General features: G+C 35.5%; 1 protein-coding gene across 2 annotated transcripts in view; it reads left to right on the top strand.

The window, feature by feature from the left end:
* Tmtc2 (Transmembrane O-mannosyltransferase targeting cadherins 2) overlaps window positions 1-17,862 on the top strand; it is a 195,408-nt gene that overhangs the window by 113,670 nt on the left and 63,876 nt on the right. Inside the window, exon 1 of one of the 2 annotated variants that reach the window (XM_070106221.1) lies at window positions 10,220-10,287. The exons of the other annotated variant lie outside the window; for it this stretch is intronic. The gene's annotated coding sequence lies outside the window, so the exon portion shown is untranslated. Of the gene's footprint in view, window positions 1-10,219; window positions 10,288-17,862 lie in introns of those variants that run through there. 2 annotated transcript variants of the gene reach the window in all.

The raw sequence follows: 17,862 nt of genomic DNA, 5'->3' as shown, positions 1-17,862 counted from the left end.
CGCCAGGGTGGTTAGCTATAATATGTGACTCTTAATACAGCTATTTCATCTATGTGTATATATATTTTACTCATACGCCCCGGAGGCTAACTAACTAATTTCGACACACGATCTTGGTGATCAATCGACCGTCCCAAAACGTGAAATTATCGGCTCGCCGAAGTGTTCCCTCAATAAATCCATTGATTTATGCGATGTGTAAGAAGTGGTGCTGTCTTGTTCAAACGAACTGCCGCCGGTATCAAAATATCAGTTATCATGGCGCGATAACGGTCCTCATTGACGGTTACGTTCCGACCGAACATTCCACCGGCTCAGTAACCATACCACGACGTTGTTTTTTTCTGGATAAAATGGCAGCTCTTGAATCTCTTCAGGTCGCTCTTTGCCGTAAATGCGGCAATTTTGCTTGTTTACATACCCATTGAGTCAGAAATGAGGCTCATCGCTAAACAAATGTTGCTGGAAAACGTCGGATCTTCTTGGAATTTTTCAAAAGTTCATAAAGCAAAGTGATGTCGCTTGGGAAGGTCGAACGGATTCAGTTCTTGCACAAGCTGTATTTTGTACGCTTTCAATTTAATATCTTAACGTAAAATGTGACGTTAAAATCGAAGTGCTGCTCAGTCAATGCGTGTTCCATCGATGCAAACAAATGGTAATCGGAACGGACCAAGTCTGCTGAAAACGACGGGTAAGGTAGTAGCTCCCAGCCAAGCACTTTGATTGTATCCTGAACCGATTTTTCTTTGTGTGTAGGTGCATTGTCGTGTAACGAAATTACTTTGCCATGTCTTCTGGCACATGGCAAAAAACCGGGCACCTACCAGATGAGCGATATTAAATATTATTTATCGAATGAGTTAGAAAAGCTATACTCACGAATTATGAACTTTGCTCTGATTCAATTCTGGTTGAATTTATTAATTTTTACGACCAAGTGCCAGCAATATGAATTTCATTACTTATACATACATTAACACCAGATAAATTAGTTTCACTGAAAAGAGAGTATCTGTTAGTGAGATGACCTTGGCGCTAGTCATTCTTTTTAATTCATATAGTTGTGATTAGTTAATTATTTGGATGACAGAATATAGCCAGTAGTAGCTTTGATATTTCAGTCTACCTTCCTCCTATCTAATATTTTGTGTCCTCCAAATGCCCTTCAAATAGATTTCTGAGGTTACAAAGCGCGGCAACCAAACAATTTACCGTAAAATGCTCAACTTTAATTAACTTTAACTTCGCATCACGAAACTATCATTAAATTAGAACTTTTTTGGAACTAATTTGTAGCAACTACGAGAACATAATTTTGCAAAACTATATTTTCTGTACATACATATATCTAGTTTATGACGCAAAATCCGTAAAGTAATACGAAAACCAATTTCCAGCGAAAATCCGGCTCAAAATTGCAATATTTTTCAATGCGTAAGTTAATATTTCTCTACATTTATGTAATCAAATGCAGATTATAAAAGCTCCTTGGCAATAACCGCGTCTTACTCCAAACCCACAAAATCTCCAACTAATTTATTAATGGGCAATGTTTGCCCGGCAACCGCACTACTCACTATACGGAAATTATTTTGTCATCAAAAGCGAAGGACGAAGTCACAACGCCGGCTAACACAGACACCGTTATGCTCATAATAGGAAAATCCTGTAGCAAATTTCCAAAAATTAACTTTTCACACAAATTGTGCTGCGAAAGTTTGACTGCAAACCGCTAACACAGCACAGACAGAATGTGCAGCAAATGTAAAACAACAAAAAAAAATTAAAAAAAAGAAAAAACGAATTAAATAAGATGCAAATATGCTGGCGCAAAGCGAACAAAAAAACACAAACACACAGAATTTAATAAAAAAGATCAGCGCGCTGGGGCAGCAGCAGTGGCGCCTGCAATGGCAGCAACAACAAAAACCAATTGCAATGGAAAAAGTGTGCTGCAGGGCAAGCGGTAGCCACAGCTAGAACTGTCAACAAAACTCATTAGTGCAAGGGGATAGCATGCACGGCTCTTTACACGCACACTCACATACATATACGGAAACACACACACACACACAAGTACAGGGCATGGCCCCGTTCGCTTCAGCACATTCGGCAATGCAATCTAACAGTTGTGCTCACCGCGCGCATTCATTTGCCACTGCTGACGTGGCAGCTATAGCGGCTTGCAACCACCACAACAACAACAAGTGTAATAACAACCACAGCGGCAAAAGCGCTGCGAAGGACATGCAACTTTCGGCTTGGCGTTTCCGTAACGTCTGACCGCCGCGCCTCGCTCCGCCCATATTTCGCCACAATTTTCTAATTCAGTTTTGCTCCTTCGCTTTTTTGCTCTCTTTTGCTCATTTTGGCATATTTCCTTTTATTTGCCTGTTTGCCGGGCGCACACCAGCCAACTTACATACTATTTGTTGTTGTTGTTGTTGTTGTTGTTCTTTTTTTGTCCATATCCATCTCGCTGGCGAAATTGTGCGAAACCACAAGAGACTAATAAGCGTGGTAATGCAGTGACATTGTGCAAATTTCGCTAGCCGCCTTAAAGTATGCAACGTGGCAAGAAAAAACGCGAACGCGCCGGCGTTGGAAGGAAGTGTGCTTGGCAGAAATATGGTAAGCGCGAGCAGTTGCACAAGTGCGAGTAATAAGTAGAAAAGTCAGTGGCAAGTGCAACATTTGCATTTTTGCGCCGCAAGTTGCACGAAACGTAGCTGCCACAACAACAGCAGTGATAGAGGCGTGTGCCGTGGCAGTGACAGCAGTAGAGGCGTGTGCAATGGCAGTGGCACTGATAGGGGCGTGTACGGTGGCAGCGCTGCATCGCTCATTGTTGCAAGCGTGACGCTGTTTTTACAGTTGGCTGTGTGTGTGTGGCAACACGATCGCGTATTTTAAAAAGTTGGAGCGTGAAACTTCGCCGACAGTCGCGCGACGCCGGCCACAAAGTCAGTCAGCAAATGTAAGTTCATGCAACAAAAACAACACGCCACAAATTTCCCATTGTACTTTGTGGCTGCTCGTACAATCTGTTGCTGTTTGCCGTTGTAACAGCTGTGTGGCAGCATGTGTGTATTGGAGGTTTTGTGTGCGTTCTCTGGCGTTGTATTTCGTGTTTTTGCTTTTTATTTCGCCACATTTTATTATTTTTAACGGTTATTCATGCTTCTTGTGGCCCCGTGGCATTTCTTTCGCTTTTCAAAAGCTTGAACTTGCCACGCCACAAACACACAAGCATCTAGCAAGGCATATATATTTTAAACACATACATATACACTTATAATTCACACACACACAGACGTGCCAACACACTTACTTATGCATTCAAACACCGAAAGTTGTTTGCGCCAATTATAAAAGACGCATCCAATTTACCTAGCATGTGCGGTATGCAACGACAGTCTGTGCAACAATCTATTGTATATATATACATGACCATATGGCACGTTGCATGTTGCCCGTTGCCAGTTTCTTTATTAGTGGCAAGTGCAAACTTTACAATTAAGGTTGCGCCGTCACCGGCAACAGGCGACCGCAAACAGTTAGCAGCCAGCAAGCGTCACAGCCACAACAACAACAACAATAAAATACCAGCGTAGATAATGTCATGTAAGTCTGCTGGTGACGGCTGCCACTTGTGAGTGTCATGAAGGCCGTTGCACACACACAGAAATCAACGTTGACAACATGCAACACCGAGCGCGTTGAAACGCATTGCCCCACTGCACAGCAATGCAACGAGTTGAATTGAATTGACGTGTGGCAACGTGTGACTTTGGCGCATATATGTATAAGTACATATATAACAACAAATTGCAGAGTACATAGAGTCACTCAAAGTCGCACTTGTGTAGTGCAGGTGTTGCAGGTATACACTATAAATATGTGTGTATGTGAGTGTGTATGTATGATATGTATCATTCTATATTTCGCTCTTTGTTGGCAAATATATGTAAAACCGCCGCTAAATATTAAATATATACGGGGGGGGCATAGCATTTGAACTAGTTTATTTCGGACCCCATTGGTTCGTTTAAAGTACGCACGCTCTCCGGTTATCAAGCATGTTTATGAGATAAAAAGACATCTCTCTGCTATTTATATAAGGTAGTTTTTCGAATTATATACGCTTTATTGAAAAACAACAAGGTTGCACCGAAATAATACCCTCCACAAATACAAAAAATTACTAGCAAGAACTTTGATCGATCAGTGACTCGTTCTATGCGATTTCTTCGGAGATTGCACGGTTGCCCTGGACAATGATCCTGGTCATATTTCATGCAGATATCTCCTCAACTGAAGAAGTTTTCCATACAAGCGCTTAATTCCAATCGTTCAGTTTGTCAGCAGTTCCGACAAATCGGCAGCATGCTTGATGAGAAAAGAACGGATGCAAATTTGGGATCGATATCTCAAAAACTGAGGGAATAGTTCGTCTATATACAGACGGACTGACGAACATGGCTAAATCGACTTTGCTCGTCACGCCGATAGTTTATATATATACTATATAGGGTCTCCGAAGTTTCTTTTTAGGTGTAACAAACGTCGTGGCATACTTAATATACCCTGTTTAGGGTTTAATTACAACAAAAAAAATAATATGCGTCCACTTGACCATATTGCCGGTTTATTTTGGGCCAATTCTCGTGCTTTGCCGTTCTTATCTCGCCAATAAACCTTCAAAGGTTTCTTTCCAACTAATTAATAGCAGTTGGTTTCTCAGAAAATATCATTGAAATGAAATATATGATACACCCAATTCTTAACATGATTAGCTCACGTCTCAACAAATTTGTGAGAGGCTCAAAACGCTTTGTCGCTTTGTGAGGGTCTTATAATCGATTATATAGAAGGTTTAGATACCACAACGCATAGGCGTTCTAAACTGTCCAAGTGCGATGCCTGTTAGGATGGACATTTTAACCTAACCTAAACTAAGATTGCCTTACTGCGGGAATTCCAAGTGTACAGTTTTAAAGTGTCAAGCACGTGTGTATATTTCGACAACTAATTTAGGAATTTAGAAAGCTCTAAACTCACTTATATATGTTAATTGGAATTTTAAATAATTAGTGTTGCCTACCTTTAGGATGATTTTTAATAATTGCAACAAAGGAATTGAAGTAAAATCCTGGCATAATTTCGAAACCAATTCTTCAGGCAGTAGGCACGAAGCATAAACCGTTGATAAATGCATTACTATAGAAAATCTTGAATATGTATAAGTGCATAAAATAGAATTTGTAAAGCCTTTGAAAACTTTTTTGTATATATAATATTATATTTTAACATAAAAAATCAAGTTTTCTTTTATTTATATATGTAGATATTGTATATCATAACAACGCGTTTATGTTATATATTTAAATGTGTCGCCTTACTTGACAGCTAGTCAAGTTTTCAATGCACGAAGCATACACGCCACCACACCGAACGCTTTGTTATCCGACTGTGGCGCGGCGCCTGTGACAACGACAGTAACTTTTGCCGTTCACAACAGCATTGCAACGGTACTTTTCACAATTCTCTCGCCTCGCGCCAGCTCATTGTCATTGCTATTAATGTCAGCGCTGTCATTTCGGGGCATATGTGTACAATATATAAAGGAATTTCGCTCTCATTAGTTTGGAACGGCATTGAACGTGACTTGTATTTGTGTATTCGCTTTAAGTTGCTGCCGCCGTGTGTTATTAAAGAGTACTTGAAGGCAGAAAATATTGCATATTTTGCAGTAGAATATGTCTTAGATTTATCTGTAAGATTTTAGTGAGTTGTCGGCAATATTCACAGTGCAGTACAGCATAAATTTAGTTATGCACACTTTGCATCAGGCGTTAGCACATACTTCACTAACCTATTGAGTTAAAACCATTAATTAACTATTCAAAATTAAATAAATTCTATTTTTGATTACATGAAATCTCTTCATGTGCTCAAGGGCGAGATATACAGAGCATATCTATATTTATGAATTCGCACTCATGTCCCTGCCGTTTCAGCTGTTACTTATATTATATCATAGATGTGTGTTTGCCAAAATATTTTGACAACCAATATTCTCGGATTTCGGTTTTTGTGGTTACACATTTATGTAAATAATTCCTGCTCGCATCTAGTGCTTCTTCAAATCATGAAAGCTCGATTATATAATTGGGCATTGAAATCTGCCTGTCTGCCCCTAATTTGTCTGACGAAAATTGCGGAGAGCAGAGCGTATAAGTGCAGGATGGTTTAAAATGAAATTATTTATATGAGCGCGCCAAAATGGCAAAGCAAAAAAAGAAAAGAAAGGCAAAAATTTTCAAGAACTTGATTATTTGTGGTATAAAAATAACAATTAATTGATTCCAATTCTAGAAAAACAGCGAGCATGGTAGCTTTATTAAACTAACGGTTGTTTATAAAACTTTAAAATATAGGTTGGTTGAGCGAATTAATAATATAGTTAGTAAAGATGTAAGTTTTGCCATAATGACTAATGCCATAGGCATCTCAAGGGAACAAGTACTTCATATTTTGCACGAAGATTAATATACGAAAAAGCTGTTTGGAAAGTTAGTGCCTCATACGTTCCCAATTCAACAAACACTGGATCGAAAACAAATTTCTCAACATAATTTGGAGCGTTTTAAGCAGAATAAAACTGATTTCTTGAGTCGTATTATAACTATGGATAAGACTTGAATCTAGCACCACGATTCGTAATTGAAACAAGAACATTTACAGTGGACTGAAGCTGGTTGTTCAACTCCAAAGCTGGTGAAATCCCAACGAACACTGAAATTGTCTAAAACCTCGATTGTATTCATTATAAACCAGATCACTGCATCGCAGAACCTTTTCCTGGCGATTCCTTCTCTGCTTACACACCTGCGAAGGATTTGTGAGCGGGACGAAAGTTTTGGAGAAGTGGTTCAGTGAGCTTTTTTGCGCATGGATCGAAGTTAAAAGGAAGCGTATAAGGTAGAGTCCAACGTCGGGAGCTTTAGTTTCAGGCTACCAGAAAAACTTTCATGGAGAGATTTTTCTTCGACACCTTAAGCCAAAATCGGATAATAAAACTTCATCGAGACAACTAAAGAAAAAAGTATATATAAAGTTTAAGAAATAACAACCACGTCGCACGATTGAAATGCGACAAGAGTGCGTGACACCCACGAACGCACTAACTGATTGTAGGTCGTTGGACTTCGAGCTGAGCTTTAAGCAACCCTCGTGAGTCCGACTTATATATGCTTCCAACTTACTCATCTGATAATTAAGGGCTGTCGGCGGGTCTCCCCCCATCAAATACACAATCCATAAAAGATTCTACGCAGTTCGCAAGCAAATTAATTAATCGGCGCCAGTTTGACATGCCGTCCACTTTTATTGCGGTCCGCCGTTTTGCCATGTGTTTGCAGTTCGTTTGTTTTAATTTGTATTTTTTTGTTATTTTTGTTTGTGTTATTTTTTTTTTTTTTGTTACATCTGCAATTTGCATAATTGACATTTTGCGGTATTTCGCGCGCTTGCTTGTGACATGCGCACACTTACAAATATGCGCGGCAAACACAATAAAATAATGTCATACAAACGAAGTGCACACACTTGCAACACTCATGCTGTTGCACGTTGCATCTTTATAGATATTGGTGCACATAAACAGGTATGTATTACATATGTATAGATTATGTACGGCAGTAAGGCAAATGTGTTTGCATCACGTGACTGTCGACCATAAATTGCGATTTCATTCTACACTGCACATATTTGTAATATTTATTTGTGTGTGCTGGTCTATATATATGTACACGAATGTAACAAATTGTTTCGTGGATGCAAAGTTGTATATGTGTTCGTGTGTATACTGGCACTTATTACAAAAGGATATTTGTCAACGTGCAATATGTATGAAACCTAAGAATATACCCAGTAGAGGAATATACAAACCACCCAGTGCTTACCTATACCGAACACAAAAATTACTAATTTTACCAGTTACATGATCACGAAATTTGCAGTTAATAACCACCAAACAAAGGACTTGAGTTTAATTATTAAGTTTGAATGGCAACTTTATGCCATAGCAGTCCGACATCAGCGATTCCGACAAATGAGCAGCTTCTTTATGAGGAAAGGACGTGAACAAAAATCCAGAGCGATATCTCAAAAACTGAGAGACTAGTTCGTGTATATATATCGACTCAGCTCGTCATACTGATCATTTATATACATACTTTATAGAGTCTCCGACATTTCCTTTTGGATGTTACAAGCATCATGGCAATCTTAATATATGTTACCCTGTATAGTATATGAGAAAAGATACCTCGGGTTATTGCAGATTTAAGCGTATTATGAAATACATTTTTAAATTTAATGACTGTCTTAGTCATATAATGTCAGTTCTGTTATTGTTAGTCAAAACGACTGTTATTGAAACTTGAAAGCTTTGATTCCTAGATATACTGAAAAAAGGAAGCACATACCACTGAAGCAGTGTATTTATTAAATTCGGTTTCTACTACGTCAAATTCAATGGCAGTACTTGTCAAAATAATGACAATAATTGGCTAAATTAACAGAAACGATTGTCAATACAGTTTCATAAATTTTATGGCAATATTTTTGAATTTTACTATGTTAAATTCAGTGGCTGCCTTAGTTAAAATAATGCCAAACCTGTTAAAGTAAGTTAAATCAGCAGTAATTTAAGCAGTTTATGGCAAATTAATGTAATTTTATTTTTTAGCAATTTATGACAACAATTTTCGAGCCAAGTTACGATATTTCCGATTTTTACTATGTTAAATTCTATGGCAGACCTATTGAACAGTCCTGATGAAAACAGTGAAAATGATTTTCAATTCATATTTGTAGCAATTTTGGACGCCACTTTTTGAGCAACCTTATAAAAAATTTCAAATTCTTGTCAAACAAATTGTTGTGAGATATTCAAAATGACAGCGTGTTATCAATGCTAAGGAAATATTAAACCCCAAAATTGTACTTTCTCAAATTAGTTCCGTTGAATTCGAAACAGCAAGGCGTTAGCTCATAAGATTATCACTCGCATATACGAAATACATATGAACAATTGGCAAATAGCAATTATGGCTTCAGTTTACTAATCTAGTTGATGGAAAAGAGATCCAAACCTTAGAAAAATTACTTGCTAAATATTTTATGTGGAGCAGTGTACGCTGTACGGCCACCTGCCGGCTAATTTTATGTTTAGAATTCATTTTTCATGTGATTAAAATATTAAATTTGGTTGGCAAAGGCGATTTTTAAAAATAAAGTGACTCAAGCGTCACATATTGGACATATTTATGGTCGCAATATTTTTCATCATCCAATTAGAATATGTAGATTTGGAAATCTAACGGTTTTTTACTGGGTGTAAATACATTTCTACCTACACATATATATTTGCTTTTCTCGCTTCAATCAACATTTCTCGCAAAGCGCTGACATTAGCTCATGCATTTGTTTGTGTACAAGTATTTACCATATACTGCATATTTGTCAAAGCAATTGACCATAAGTTTAGACAAGTCGCTACAAAGTTAATCAGTTAAGGAAAAACTAAGCCACACTAAAGTACTAAGTATGTTGAGACTTTTCCACGGAGTCATAAAATATTCTTAACTTTCGTATTTTTCAAATTAACTTGTTAGCGGTTTTCGAGTTCCACAAAAACTTCTTATCCTGTGAGTGATCTAAATGGATTTGGTTTTAATATAGCGCACTTAGTAGAGTGTTTGAAGTATATACAATTATTATGTTTGAAGTGGCACACATACTGAATTTGTGACTAAAATATGGTTGCTATATATAAATTCTCGTAGATTATACACTTAATAATTAATTGACTGTACTTAATATAGATTATCGGGAGATAGTTCTAACAATAGGAAGGCTTTAAAAATCACCATGCAGTTTACATTAAATATACAAGTTTACAGTAATTTTAAGGCTGCCTTTGAATTGTGGAGAATTTTTATAAGAATTATATTTATCGCAGAACAACGAAGAGATAAATTTTAGAAATAAAATAAGGTTAAAAAAATTAAATTTCAGTATATTAATATTCATAATATCAATATTCACAAAGTCTAATTTAAAATCTAATTGAAAGTTATTTAATTTAATTTGATATATTTCTTTTCTTACAGGTATGTACCAAAAATATGAAAGGTCAGAGTTCGCAAACGGATCGTATGCAGTCACTAATCATAAACTGTTGATAAAAATTTAAGTCTGAGCACCAAAGTCAAGGTAAACAGATATTTATTTTGTGAAAAACTTTTTTTTTTAATAAATATGTAGTATTAACTAGTAAAGATGGACTAAGTTTGAACGAAGTTTAATGAAAAATATTGTTAAAAATTTCAGGAATAAATAAATAAATCGATAATAATGTGGAATTTTAGTTCAAGTAAGGCACGTGGAGAGTTAGTGGACGAGTTAAACCTATATATGCATTTTAAATTTAATTTCATTCCTCTAAGCGCAGTTAATCAGCACACAAAATTCAACTAGATAAAGAAAAATCGGGAAAACTCGTTGTTTTAGATATGTATAGGATATATAAAGTAAAATGGTAAGTAATAGGTGAAGGGCATTTTATTGGATATTTATTCGGGTTCATTAGAAATATAGACCACTTCACACATTTCTGGTAGGATTTTGTACTGGAAGTGTCAAGGAAACTGCAAATACTAAGTCTTACCTCCAAGAGAAAATTGATGCTTTGATTATCTTCTTTGGAATCAAATATATAAAGTTAAGACATATGAGAAGTAGGCGTTACTGTGTATTATATAATTATTTATTCGCTACAGTAAATTTTAATAAATTTTGATATGAATTTTATGGAAATGTGGCGAGCCCTGTGTTCATCAAAGTATCTGTGGTTATTCCGAGCAATTGGGCAATTTCCATACTTATATACATACTTATTTTGTGTTACAAACAATCGTTATATGAACGAAATTGTTACACTTCCATCACAAAAATACTTAGTGTTGATCCCAGTAATTTATTCAGAATAAGAACATTCATCAACTATACTAGCACACTCTTATTGACACATAATAACGCCACAAGTCAACGAGTAGTAAACAAAGATGTAAATAAATAAATTCCTATATTTATTTCCAGCAGCGATATTAAAATTAGCTTGCATTTGCCTTCAACTATTCGATATCACTTTCTGTTTATGTTTATCAAAACGACAGTCAGTGAATACTCGAAACACCCCAATAATTTCCCAAACAACCAAAACATTTAGGCATAATTCGAGACAAACAAAAGGCACTCAACGGCTGTTCCAGTGACCTTTTTACGCCAATAATTATACCGCAGCTGTGTCTGTATACTTGTGAGTGTGCCCGAGAATATTACAAATACGAAAAACCGCTAATTTTAGAACCTAACGGGCCATTAATAGCCATAAAGTTAAATACTTACTTCGTTTACACATTTTTATACTTGGTACATATTAGTTGCTACTTGGAAAGTTGTGCTGAGCAAATTAGTTAGTGTTATTAAAGTACTAGTTAATAAACATTTTATAGACAGTTCAGTGAGACAAATGAGCAATGAGCGGTACTTTTTTTTTTTTTTGATTTTATTTCAATGCTCGCAACATGTTGCACAGAGTTTAATAGTTTTGCTGACTTAACGATTCTTTAATGGAGATAGATTTAAGAAATATATATAGAAAAATTACCAAGATGCGGGTAGAATTTATTGCCGGAAGGTTGGCTGTCCGAGTGTTCATTTACTTGGCAGCATTTCTTCTCAACATTCTAAAGAAAGAAAGAATCAGACGAACAGAGCGGCGTTATCAAAAAAATATAACATGCTACAAATCAGCCTCCAGTAAAGCCACAAATCTTTCTTTTAACACATAGAATTTTTAGTATTAAGGCAAGAGCCCCGTGTCTTTATACTTTTTAAGAGAGCATTCTTTCGCCTAGAAAAAAAATTTCTTTTGCAAAATTGAACTATTCAAAAATATGTCTACAAGAGGATTTTTGAAAATTCAAATTGTTTCCGGATATTTGAGTATTTTGGTTCGAGCGGAACAAAAACTTGAAACCTTGAAACGAACCGATTTTCCTGAAATTTTTAGAGAATCCTTGCTATAGACCATTCTATGCCTGGAACTATCCATATCCCCAAATTTAAATTTTCTCTATTTTTAAAAATTCGAAACAGTCTAAACAAGTGGGAAAAAAATATTTCGTGCAAAAAAGTTTCCAACTTTTCCGTAGTACTGGAAAATACGACGTTATTCTAGATTAATATTTTTTTTTGACTTCCGATTTATAGGAGGATTTAAATCAGTCATGTGCCAATTTTTTAAGACCCCACTTCATTAGCTGCTAATATTTGAAATGTTAAAATTTTTTAACGTTTTGATTTTTTCCATCCTAGTGATTATTAAAACTATTCATTAATGTTATTTTATTTTCAATACCCATTTTACTAGATGATAATATCAACATGTCACTAAATTAATCCATTCTATGCTATAATAAAAAACAAAAAATTATTGACTAATTTTTACACCCGCGCTAGCCACGCGAATGAAACATCTAGCGCCGAAGCTTGTTCGCGCGACTTGATTGCTTGTCAGATAATTTAACTTGGCCGTGTCACAGCCAAACGCTCACACACTTATGAAGGACACACCTATCGAACGTCTTCATGAACTTCTAATTAACATTTGCTTGTTTGCGACTTGTGCACATACAAACTAATTGTACCACGCGTATGTATGTGTATATGTGTGTGCATGTACAGCGGCATGTAACAGTATTTGCCTGCTATCGGCGGTGCTGTGGACTTGTCAACTGCACACTCCATCAATTATGTTTATACAGTATATTAGTCTGTCAGGCAATTAGTTGATAAGCAAATGTATCTGCCGCATAGCACCGTTATATGTTAACTGAAGTGTACACAACACACATACAAACAAACGAACGAGGAACTTGTTATTTGTAAACGCAAATGTGCGACATGAAAATAGGCGCATGAAGTACTTTATAAATACATATGCACACACACAAACGCTTGGATTTTACGCTCCCGCCGCTCCCGAAAGTTTCCAGCTGCTTTGTGCGTAATTGAGTCACTTGTGAGTGAAATTTTTAATTAAATTATTAAGTAGGTTGCCGTTTAATTGCCAACGTTTGATGGCAATTCAATCTAATGAGTATTGTGCTACGGTAGAACAGCGCGTTTTTGGGGTGTTTCCAGCTGTGCAGCCGCTGCCAGTATACAGTGGTGGCCCTCTAATAAGAAATTATGGGAAAAAACAAACAAAAATGTTAACTTCGTCTGCATCATAACCTTTACAGAAGCATTTTTTATAGCATAAAATGAAGTTTTAAATGTTATTGGTCAATTTGAATGGTAGCTAGCCTATATGTATTGTATAATGGTCCGATCTGAAAATTTTCTTCGGAGTTGTAGTGACGCCTTGGATAATAATCTATGCTAAATTTACTGAAGATACCGTGATAAATAAAAGTGAGTTTTTCATTCAATTACTTGTTCCGATCTGAACAATTTCTTCGGAGATTGTAGCGATGCTTTGAAAAAAATATCTGACAAATTTCGCTAAGATACCTCCTTAACTAAAAAACCCTTCCACATAAGAACTTAATTTTGGTCGTTCAGTTTGTTTGGCAGCTATATGCTGTAGTGGTCGGGTATTGATGGTGCTGACAAATGAACAACTTCTTGGGGAGAAAAGGACTTGTGGAAAATTTCAGAGCGATATCTCAAAAACTGAGGAACTAGTAGGCGTATATACAGACGAAAAGACGGACATGGCTAAATTGACTCAGCTAGTCACGTGAATCAATTATATATACGTTATACGTTATAGGGTCTCCGACGTTTATTTTTGTGGGTTACAAACATCGTGGCAAACCCTATTCAGGGTATAAAAAAAATTCAAAAGCCAGTCAGAAATTCCAAGGTCGGTAAAGTGGTTTCTACAGTTAGTAAAATTCCTTGTAAGACTAGCAGGAATATTTTAACGAGACGAAAAAGCTATATTCTAACAAAACGCATATTTCTTACTGAATGTGAAAGCAGCCTGATGTCATTGTGAGGCTCCGTGGCCTTAAAAACTCTCCTCCAAGACTATCTTCCAGATTATTGAAAAACCCTAAAGTTTTTTAAATTTTATATACAAAAACCTCTGTAGACAATTATGTATCTCACGTACATATATATACAACACATTAAGATGAGTCAAGAAACCGAATGTTATTTTTTTAACTTTGTACTCTGAAAAATTGGTTAATAGACACCTCTAAGAAAGACTTTTTAAGTATTAGCTCTTAATTGTAACGGAAAGGTCTTCCTCTTAACGGTTTTCTATTTTTTTCTAATTATCTGATAGAAAAATTCATGTCACGCCTAGGTCCAACTGTACGAGTACGAATATAATGAACAAATATCACTGCGAAAAACAACACTAAATCATATTATAATAATATGAAGACCGACTAAGTTTGCCTGAATAATAATGTTTAAAAACATACTTTAAAGTTGTTTTAGCTCGACTTCGGAGCAAAATATTGATATTAAAACACCTCAAAGTGTTGATCTCAAGTCATTTGAAAAGTTGTGAGGAATTGTTGAAATACAGAAAATTGACAAATAATGACAAATTGCTTTAATTGGTAAAAGTTGGAAGAATATATAGGAGTGAAATTGTCTTGATATTTTCGGGGAAGACTAAACAATGCAAACCAAAACAATGATTCTCCAACAAATATTAAAAAAAATTGTGAAGATAGTGGAGAAGAATATACTCTAACATATTAACAGAAACTGTAATTAAAAATAAATGTCTGCATTTTTTTGAGCTATTTACATGTTTTAATATAGCTAAACTTTCTAAATTTCAGACCAAACCAATTTTGTATTGTACTATTTTTATTTTTTTTTTATAATTTATTTTTGTAATGCAAATACTCCAAATTTGCTAATTATCAATTTCATTGTTATGATTTAATTGTCGCACTCGTTTTTAGTTATATGACCACCACTGTATATGAAACTACCAACCGCTTATTAGTAAACGGTGAATGCAAATAATTTGTACTGTTATTTAATTTGTTTCAAATTATCTGTTTGTGACACCGCAAATTAGTATTTCGATAGCAAATTTTTAAGCAAATCTGATTATAGAAGCTAACAAGCATACAAGCCGTGCCTACTAATTACAATTAGTATTAGTCTAAAGGTTCAGAGCACTGCATTAATCAATAGTGTTGTTTTAGGAATATTTTAATTTAATTAAACTAGTATTTTTCACAACTTCATTGAAATTCAATTTTGAAACTAAATTATGGAAATATGTAAGCTAGTGCTAGTTTCAAACGAAACCGAAGATTTTATACGGAAACCGCGAAATGTTTTAAAAAGTCTGGAAATTTTTTAGCAGTAATTCTGTTATTGGATGTCTGGTAGTTTTTTAAAACACCTAATAAGCAATCAGTATATGAATATTTCATATGGTACTTCTGGATTCACCAGAATAAACAAAATTTGACACAATACACTTAGAAAATTATATGAAACTAGGAAGAGAGGTTAATAGATGTTATCATTTTGTGTTAGGCCTTAAGACTGCATAACTTGTTATTTGTAATAACTACGGATTTGTTCTTCCCTCGGTATTGTTAATTCTAGCGCCAGCTAATGAGAAGTTTTTGATATGCTCACTGTTAGCAAAAAACATAACAACTAATGTGTATTGAGTACGTTATAAACCTTGGAATCAAACCACCCACCAGCGAAGCATTTTTAATAGGCGTAGTTCTGATAACACAAGTTTTTATTATGATTCCTTCTCCAAAAATCACATAAATTAAAAATCGGTTGAACAATATGGCAGCATTACAGAACCAAAAGCAACCGCGAACCTTTACCATATACATATATGTGATATTTAAGCGGGAAAAGGCTTTGACCGATTCTATTATATTTTCTGAAAAAATTTAACTACACTTGCTATCTCAGTTGCTTATCTATTTATACGGGCAGAAGTTATTCATAAGTACGAAATTTTTTTTCTATAAAAAATCACTATAACCACAGTAGAGGAAAGCTCGACCATCGAAAAAATGCAGTCACACTTGGGGGATTTTGTCTCATCTGCAAAATCCAACTAGAACTATAGTTTATGTGTGACGGGAGATTTTCCCCTGTATACACTTTTTCAGAAAAAAGTATGTGGTTATCGGTTTGCTGTCGAAACAAAAATTCCTATATAATATATCTCTCGTTTTTATATTAATGTAAAAAATAAGTATATGTATAAATAAATTCATATGTGTGCCTACTATTTATGGTACTTTATTCGATTTTGTATTTGTGGTTGCATTGTGTCCGCTTGATGGCTTATAATGGTTTTTCTGATTATGCAACAAAGCTGCAACTTTGAATGTGAAATTTAACTGTGTTGTATATTCATCACACTCGCAGGAAATGATCAGTTCATCATTAAACTATTTTTTTTTTTTTGCATTATTTTAAAGTCATTAAGTCTTCTATGTGCGTTGTTTCAGACGAATATAGCGTTCAGCTCATGAATTATTGTGTAAAGCTTTCTTAAAAAAGTAAACCGCTAGATGGCGCTATAGCTCAGTAACATAAGCTATTCGGTATTTAAGGTTCGATTTTGTTGCTCCTCAAACGTCTATTTGTTCTTTAAGGCGCATAAATTGATCAATAGTAATCTGACAAAATTTTAAGGCTGAGGAAAGAAGCTTATAAGCATAGCCTTCAAACTATTTCCCGTATTTTAAGCATTTAGGACTTAGTAATTTTTTGAAGTTGGGATCTTAAGGGTGGTGTCCTGTGTTGAGTCCTACAATTTTGCATCGTTCCTTTCTCTAAATAGAACCTTTTTGTCTATCCAGTATAAACACTATCGCAAAGTAGTAGGTGTGCCCTGCGTTGCTAGTGTTTCAGCACCTGAAGTCTTTCTCTAGGTTGCATTGCTTCAAACAAGCCTTGTGAGAGCTGAATAGTCTAAGACTGCTTAAGGGAAATGTATTCCAAACTACTCCCGAGCATGCCAACAGTATGCCTTTTCGTTTCGTTCTATTCCCATATGACTGCGATGATATTAACCGAGTTACCTATAGAGAGTCTAATTATTACCTGTTTGCATAACCTAACGCTGTGATACTTAGTATTAGCGTTACGGATAGCCCTAATTGTCACTTGACAGTCCACTAAAAGGTTTATGAACCTGCGTTAAGAGCTAAAGCCTATTTGGCATATTCTGTTATACCAACAATTTCGGCCTGAAAGACTGAATTGTAGTCATATAGCTTGAAGCTACCTGCTGTGTATAGATTACTATTGAAGAAGCCCGCTCCTGTTCCTATTTCACTTTTTGATCCGTCGGTGTATATATTCATTGATTTCGCCTCGAAATTGTCGTTCGCAGAAACATTTGTATATTCTTCTGTACTGGGAAATGAAAACATTGTGTTTAATTTCTCATGAATGTCCTTTTCTCGGTCGCATTCGCATTTCAAATAAAGTACAAAAAGTTCGTCGCCATAAACACACTGAGTGACTATTCGCACTGCCTCGTAGGAAAGCATGAATCTGATAATATCTGCCAAATTAAAACCAAACCAGGTACAAAAAACTAGAATGTTCCTTTCGGGATTATTCGAACTGTCAATTCAGTTTTGCTTCTATAACTTCGCGACAAGTCAAAAATTAGTAAGTTTAACTCCTTACATGTTAATTTGATAAAATTTTAACAATAAATGTCAAACATATGACATTTCTTTAACA

Source organism: Bactrocera oleae, chromosome 3, assembly GCF_042242935.1.
Source record: "Bactrocera oleae isolate idBacOlea1 chromosome 3, idBacOlea1, whole genome shotgun sequence".
NCBI lineage: Eukaryota > Metazoa > Arthropoda > Insecta > Diptera > Tephritidae > Bactrocera > Bactrocera oleae.
This window is presented reverse-complemented; position numbering and strand designations above follow the sequence as displayed.